Raw genomic sequence first — 6,907 nt, forward strand, 5'->3', positions numbered from 1 at the left:
TTAAATAATAAAAAAATTTATTATTAATAAAATAATATTTAATATTAATATGATATCAAGATAAAACTAATTTTGTTCAACTTAGTACAAACATAAGTAGTATAGTCTTAATAATGTAAAAAAACAACACAAAATATTAATAAATTTAAAAGAATAATATAACCAAACTAAATGTAATCTGAATTAATTCCAAAGTCGTCATCTTCGTCGGGCTGCTGTGGTGGCTGTGGTGGAAATTGGCCCGAGCCTGGAAAGTTCGCCATCATGGATTGTATCATATTCATGTTCAAGTTCACAGATTGAAATTGTGGAGATTGAATGTTCAGATTTGTAGCTTGGATAAATTGTTGCATTTACTGGAAGTTGTTGTTTTGGGTCATAATGGCTTAACTGAAGTGTTGAACCATGGACTGGAAAACCTCAGCTAGTACCATTGGAGGGCCAACTGTGGTGGGCGTAAATGGCGATGCCTCTAATTGTGAAGAAGATCTGGTAGTGCCCGAGGAAAATGTACTAGTGCCCTTCAACTTGCGTCCAATACCTCGGTTATGGCCACAACGTTGACCAAGTACCTTTGAGACAACTTGTGTCTCATCGACAGAGACACTTCCTGCTAAAGATTTAGATTGGGATTGGGATTATATCTGGAATTCTTGCTGCAAGACATCCTACAATTTAGAAACAAGACAATTAATACATAATATAATTAAATGATAAACATATATGCAAAACTTAGAAAGTTACTTACATATGCATCGTTAGCATTGGTGTTCACCCATCCACATGTCGGATGGTTGTGCATGTCATGGAAGGTATCAATAATGTTAGGCAGTTCCTTAGTCTGAAGATTCATCTTTAGAAAACAAAATGTAACAAAATATCAGTTAAATATTGAAATTATTATTAAGATAACTAAAAATATTTCAAATTATCTACATATTTTTATTTACCTTCTTAAATCGAGCGGAAGCATAAGAGGTCGATCCATGGAGACTTGGGTACTTTTGTTTTGCTCCGTTGGCAGCATTTTCCTTTGAGCAGACCATGAACTGTGGAGTAGCGAAAAGGTCAACAAAATTCTGCCAACTCTCGCTGTGCATGTCCTCCGTTGGATTCTTTTTTGCTGTCTCGATATCATCATACCCTCAATGCTCATCGAAGTGTTTTTTCTTGCGACCTTTTCAATCCTTCTAGCGATCTTGAAATTCTCGCTCAATGCCAATCTCTATCAATCGCCACTCAAGGAGAGCTCAGGGAAGAATGAAAAATTCCTTCAAAAAACAGTCGTACTTGTTCGAATTTTGAAATTATAAAAAAAATTACGTGTGAATAAGTTGATAAATTTACCTCAATCTTTTGCATGAATCCTATCTTGTCCTCATTCAAAACACTCTCCCACAAATCATAATATAACGACACATGGTGACTGTTATCCCTAAAATCAGAAGTGAGTGGCATGGCAGGCATTAATTACACGTGGCTAACACCTGGCAGAATCTGTGTTCGACTATCGACCAAGAAGACATCCAGTATCATGCGATCGGTTTCTTTATATGACCAGCCTGGTCGTACGCACATTATACGCGGAGGAAATCTTAGGCAGTTATGATGGAATCCGAAATTATCTCCCATGATTTCCTGAGTATCCGGTTATTTAGGAAAGAATATCTATAACAAATCAATGCAAATCTTCCCTGAGCTTATAAATAGAAGAAGAGGGCTCAGGGAAGAGGATCCGATCCCTTTTTTCTTAAGCAAAAAAGATCATTTGAGATTAGAGAGAGATTACACTAGAATAATTGTATTTTCTTCTTCAGAGGTTAGTGAAACTCATTGAACCCCAGTTCTTTGATCACCACTTTGAATCTTATTTCAATAACAATTCAAGTGGACGTAGGTTATTACCAGATCCTGGGGCCGAACCACTATAAAATCTTGTGTTCTTATTATTTTCATCATCACATTCTTTTCAACGCATTCATCCACATCAAGCGTATTTTGATTTCGTGTCAGTTGGCCAAAATCGGGGTCAACATCCTGGTGCTTTCATTGAGAGCTTGATATAGCATCGTTGAGAAAACCAATGGCGAAAACTACCAGGAAAACTGGACAGGCGGCCGCCGTTGCACCATCTGACCCGCCTCCTCCTCCTCCTCCAAACGTGGCTGAAGATGAGCAACATTTGGATTTTGATGAGGAAGAAATGGACGACGCAACGCTGAAAAGTACCCTAGGGGTATTGCAGGAGGAGCTGGCCAATCTAAGGGCCAGCCAGGAAGGTGCTGCCGAAACCATGGTGCGGCAGCAACAAGAAATTGAGCAGCAGCGCTTGGAGCTGAGTGAAAGGCAGGCGGAGATGGACCGTCGCCAGAGGGAGGCCATGGCAGCCCTCGAGGCAGCCTTACAATTGACTAGGAATCAGGCTGCACCTGCCTCGCAACCTGATCAACCCGCAAATGGGCCACCCCACAGGGGTCCCAATCCTAGCCCGCCTGTCCAGCCCTCGAGCCCACAAAGGCCCAAGCAGCCACAGGTGCCCCATGACGATGTCCCGCTGATGGACCCTGAGGAGCAGCCTCCATCCCAAGATGGTCGCGGCAATCCCCCGCAGCAGAGGCAGAATAGGAACGAGCAGCAGCCTCGTAGTCCTAGACGCCATAGGGGTGATGAGCCAAATCTTTCGAACAGAGGACAGCATCCTCCTAGTAATAGGAGGAACTCAGAGTTAGGCTCTGCGGTCCGAGGCCCCCCACGGCATGATAATGCACGGGGACCTAACGACCAACGCAGACCACCCTCTAACGCTCGGGAGGTTCCAGCCCGAGAGGGCAATCGAGGGAACAGTCGATCCTACCATAGCCAATCAAGATTCAGAGATGTCCATGGTTATAATGAGGCCGACTCAGGCAGAGGGAATGTCGGTTGGAGAAATGAAGAAAGAGGTGGAGGCAGGAGCCAGCTACCTCAGGATGACCAGCCCGACAGACGGGACGCTGGGGGGCAGCCCAGAAAAAATAATGTCTTCAACCGGCTCAGAGCTAGCGAGCAGCGGAGAAGAGATGAGGACTTAAGCGATATACTCAATGATCGCCGCGAGCGGCACGACGAGTACGTCCCCCTAGCACCAGAGGCCACGACGATCCCTAGCGCTGTGCAGGCCCAGATAGATGCCCTCAACCAGGTAGTGCAGCAGCTGGTCGGGGGAAGAACATCTTACATCGACCACGATAGGAGGAAAGGTACTCCTTTCATCCAGAGGATAGCCATGGCTGAAACTCCTAGCAAGTTTAAGATGCCTACACTTCCAAACTTTGACGGGTATGGTGACCCGGTATCTCATGTCAACAAATTTGAGATACAAATGGACATTCAAAAAGTGTCTGAAGACGCTCGGTGCAGGATCTTCCCTGCAACACTTTCTGACGCTGCACAGGAGTGGTTTTTTAAATTCCCTCCTGCAAGTATAATTTCCTGGGAAATGTTCGTGAAGGATTTTTACAGACAGTTCTATGCGAGTCGCGTACACCCTACCGAGGCAAATCAGCTGGTCGAGATACGCCAGCAAAATGGAGAATCGCTGAAAGACTACGTTCAGTGTTTTATGCGAGCAGCCGCCGGAGCAAAAACGGTGGGTGATGAGGGAAAAATGATGGCCATAACGGCAGGAGTTAAGCGCCGTACCCCTCTCTGGGAGAGTCTTAGAAAGCATGGGGTTAGAACTACCCAAGAATTCTTAGATCGAGCTGATCGCTACATCAAGCTCGAAGATGCCATCGCCAATGAAGGAAAGCCCCCAGGCAAAGAAAAGAGCTTGCCAAAGACGCCAATGGGTCCAAGCCCAACGGCAACGACAACGACAATGGCAAGATTGGTGGAAAACGGCCACACAACGAGCCTTCAACCTCTGACAACAAAAGGACCAAGGGTAATCGTTATGAACCTCGGTTCACTAACTATACTGCCCTTATTGAGTCTCGAGGAGAGGTATATCAGGCCACGAGTTCCAGTGTGCCTTACAAGAAGCCTGCCCCCATTCGAAAGGATATTTCGAGGAAAGACACTACTAAGTCCTGTCGTTATCACAACGACTACGGACATGACACCAATGAATGCAACCAGTTGAAGGATGAGATCGAGTTCCTTATCAGACAAGGACACTTGAGAAGATATGTACGGGCCTCGGGAAATTCCCAACGAGAAGCTCCAGGTGGCAACGAGCAAGCGCCCACACGCCAACGCTCGCCACCTTTGCAGCCTGATCCCGTAGCCGGCACCCTATTAACCATCTGCGGAGGCCCGCACCTCGTGGGAAACAGCGGCAAGGCCGGGGAACGATATGCTCAGACCCTGCGTCACGACCTGGACATTGAGATGATGGCTATGGAGGACCGCGCGCCGAAAAAGGCTCGATCAGAAGAGGGAGAGATACCCTTCTCTGATAGCGATGCTCTGGATGTCCGGTTCCCACACTCCGATCCGCTGGTCGTGGACATCCAAATGGCCAATATGATGGTGAAGAGAGTGCTAATCGATACAGGAAGTTCAGTGAACATCCTGTACAAGTCTTCTCTGGAAAGCATGAAGTTGTCCGTTAAGGACTTGGAGCCTTGCAACCAAACAATATACGGCTTCTCTGGCGAGGGACTTGCCCCCGCAGGGTCAATCAGACTTCCAGTGACAGCAGGTACAACATCTGCTACCAGGACATTACTTGCTACTTTCATAGTGGTCGATTGTCCCTCGGCGTACAATGCCGTCATTGGAAGACTTGTACTGGTAGACCTACGGGCCGTCACCTCCATATGGCACCTAGCCATGAAATTCCTGATAGACGCAGGGGTAGGACGCGTGTTTGGAAACCAGAGGGAAGTCAGGGAATGCTACAACGCCTCAATCATGAAGGCGAAGAAGGGAACGTTAAAAAGCACTCCCTCTGAGAGGTTGCAGATGGAAATTGATACACAAACCCAATCCGGTGAAGGAGTCACCAAATAGGGTGTTGCCGAAAGTGAGGATAGAGATTTAGATCCTCGCTTTGGGGATTTTGAGAAAAATGTTGGACCCGTCGAGGACCTGGAAGAGGTCCAACTTGACGAGAAGGACCCGACCAGAGTCGTGAAGGTCGGGAAAAACTTAGAACCCACTACGAAACATGCACTGGTGGAATTTTAGCAGAAGAACCAGGAAGTCTTTGCCTGGTTGTACAAAGACATGGCTGGGATAGATCCTGCAGTCATAAGCCATGTCCTGAATATAGACAAGAGTTTTTCGCCCGTGCAATAGAAAAAAAGGCTTCTCGATAAGGATCGGTCGAGAGCCTTAAAAGAAGAAGTTGAGAGATTAAAGGAGAATGGGTTCATCAGGGTGTCATTTTATCCATCGTGGGTCTCCAATCCAGTACTAGTTCCTAAGCCTAACGACAAGTGGCGAACCTGTGTGGATTTTACAGACCTCAATAAAGCATGCGCGAAGGATTGTTTCCCACTCCCAAGGATCGACCATTTGGTCGATGCTACTGCAGGACACAAGATCCTCTCTTTCATGGATGCATATTTGGGCTACAATCAGATCAGCATGCATCCCCCTGATGAGGATCACACCAGATTTCAGACCGATACGGGATTATACTGTTATAAAGTAATGCCCTTCGGACTGAAAAACGCAGGTGCGACTTACCAGCGACTAGTTAACCACATGTTTAAAGAGTTGATCGGCGTAAACATGGAGGTATACGTGGACGACATGCTGGTAAAGTCGAAAAAGGCGGAAGGACATGTGAAGGATTTGCAAGAGTGTTTTGATGTATTGAACAAGTACCAGATGAAACTAAATCCTCTCAAATGTTCATTCGGAGTTGGATCAGGGAAGTTTTTGGGGTTTATTGTTAATTCAAGGGGGATCGAGGCCAACCCCGACAAGATAAAAGCCTTGATCAATATGAAATCGCCAGAAAAAATCAAGGATGTACAAAGTTTGACTGGGAGAATTGCGGCCCTAAGTAGATTTATTTCCAAATCAACGAATAAATGTGTCCCTTTCTTCAATCTACTTAGGGGCAACAAGAAATTTGAATGGACAGGAGACTGCAAGCAAGCTTTTCAGGCCTTGAAAGCTCATATGGCACAGCCTCCTATTTTATCGAAACCTATAGAAGGAGAAACTTTGTTCATTTACCTGGCGATCATTGAAGTTGTTGCTAGTGCGGTCCTAGTACGAGAAGAAGAAGGCATACAAAAGGCAGTTTACTATGTAAGCAAGAGGCTAATCGGAGCAGAACTAAGGTATCCTCCCATCGAGAGGTTGGCGTACTGTTTAATCCTGGCCTCAAGGAAGTTACGTCCTTACTTCCAAGCCCATCATATCACAGTTTTAACCGACCAGCCCCTTCGGCAAGTCCTCCAAAAACCAGAAGCGGCTGGGCATCTATTAAAATGGGCAGTCGAACTAGGGCAGTTCGATATTACATATTTGCTGTGAGCAGCAGTAAAGGGACAAGTCTTGGCCGATCTCATTGCAGAGTTTACCGAACTCCCAGACGACGAGTAATGCGAAAAATCTAATGCGCCTGAGCCTCATGATCAAGCTCCCTCATGGAAGTTGTTTATGGATGGGTCGTCAAACAAATCTCACGCGGGAGCAGGGGTGATATTGATAATGCCAGAAGGGCATCGATTTCACTGCGCCATTAGGTTTGACTTCGTAGCCTCAAACAACGAAGCAGAATACGAGGCCCTCCTCGCTGGATTACGATTGGCAAAAGACATGGATATAAAAGTGCTCGATATTTACAGCGATTCACAGTGGTGGTGAATCAAGTTCTAGGGGAATATCAAGCACGGGGTCTCAAAATGGGAGCCTACCTAAATAAAACTAGAGATCTATAGGCACAGTTCCAGAAGTATACCCT

Source organism: Humulus lupulus, chromosome 6, assembly GCF_963169125.1.
Source record: "Humulus lupulus chromosome 6, drHumLupu1.1, whole genome shotgun sequence".
In the NCBI taxonomy this organism is placed as follows: domain Eukaryota; kingdom Viridiplantae; phylum Streptophyta; class Magnoliopsida; order Rosales; family Cannabaceae; genus Humulus; species Humulus lupulus.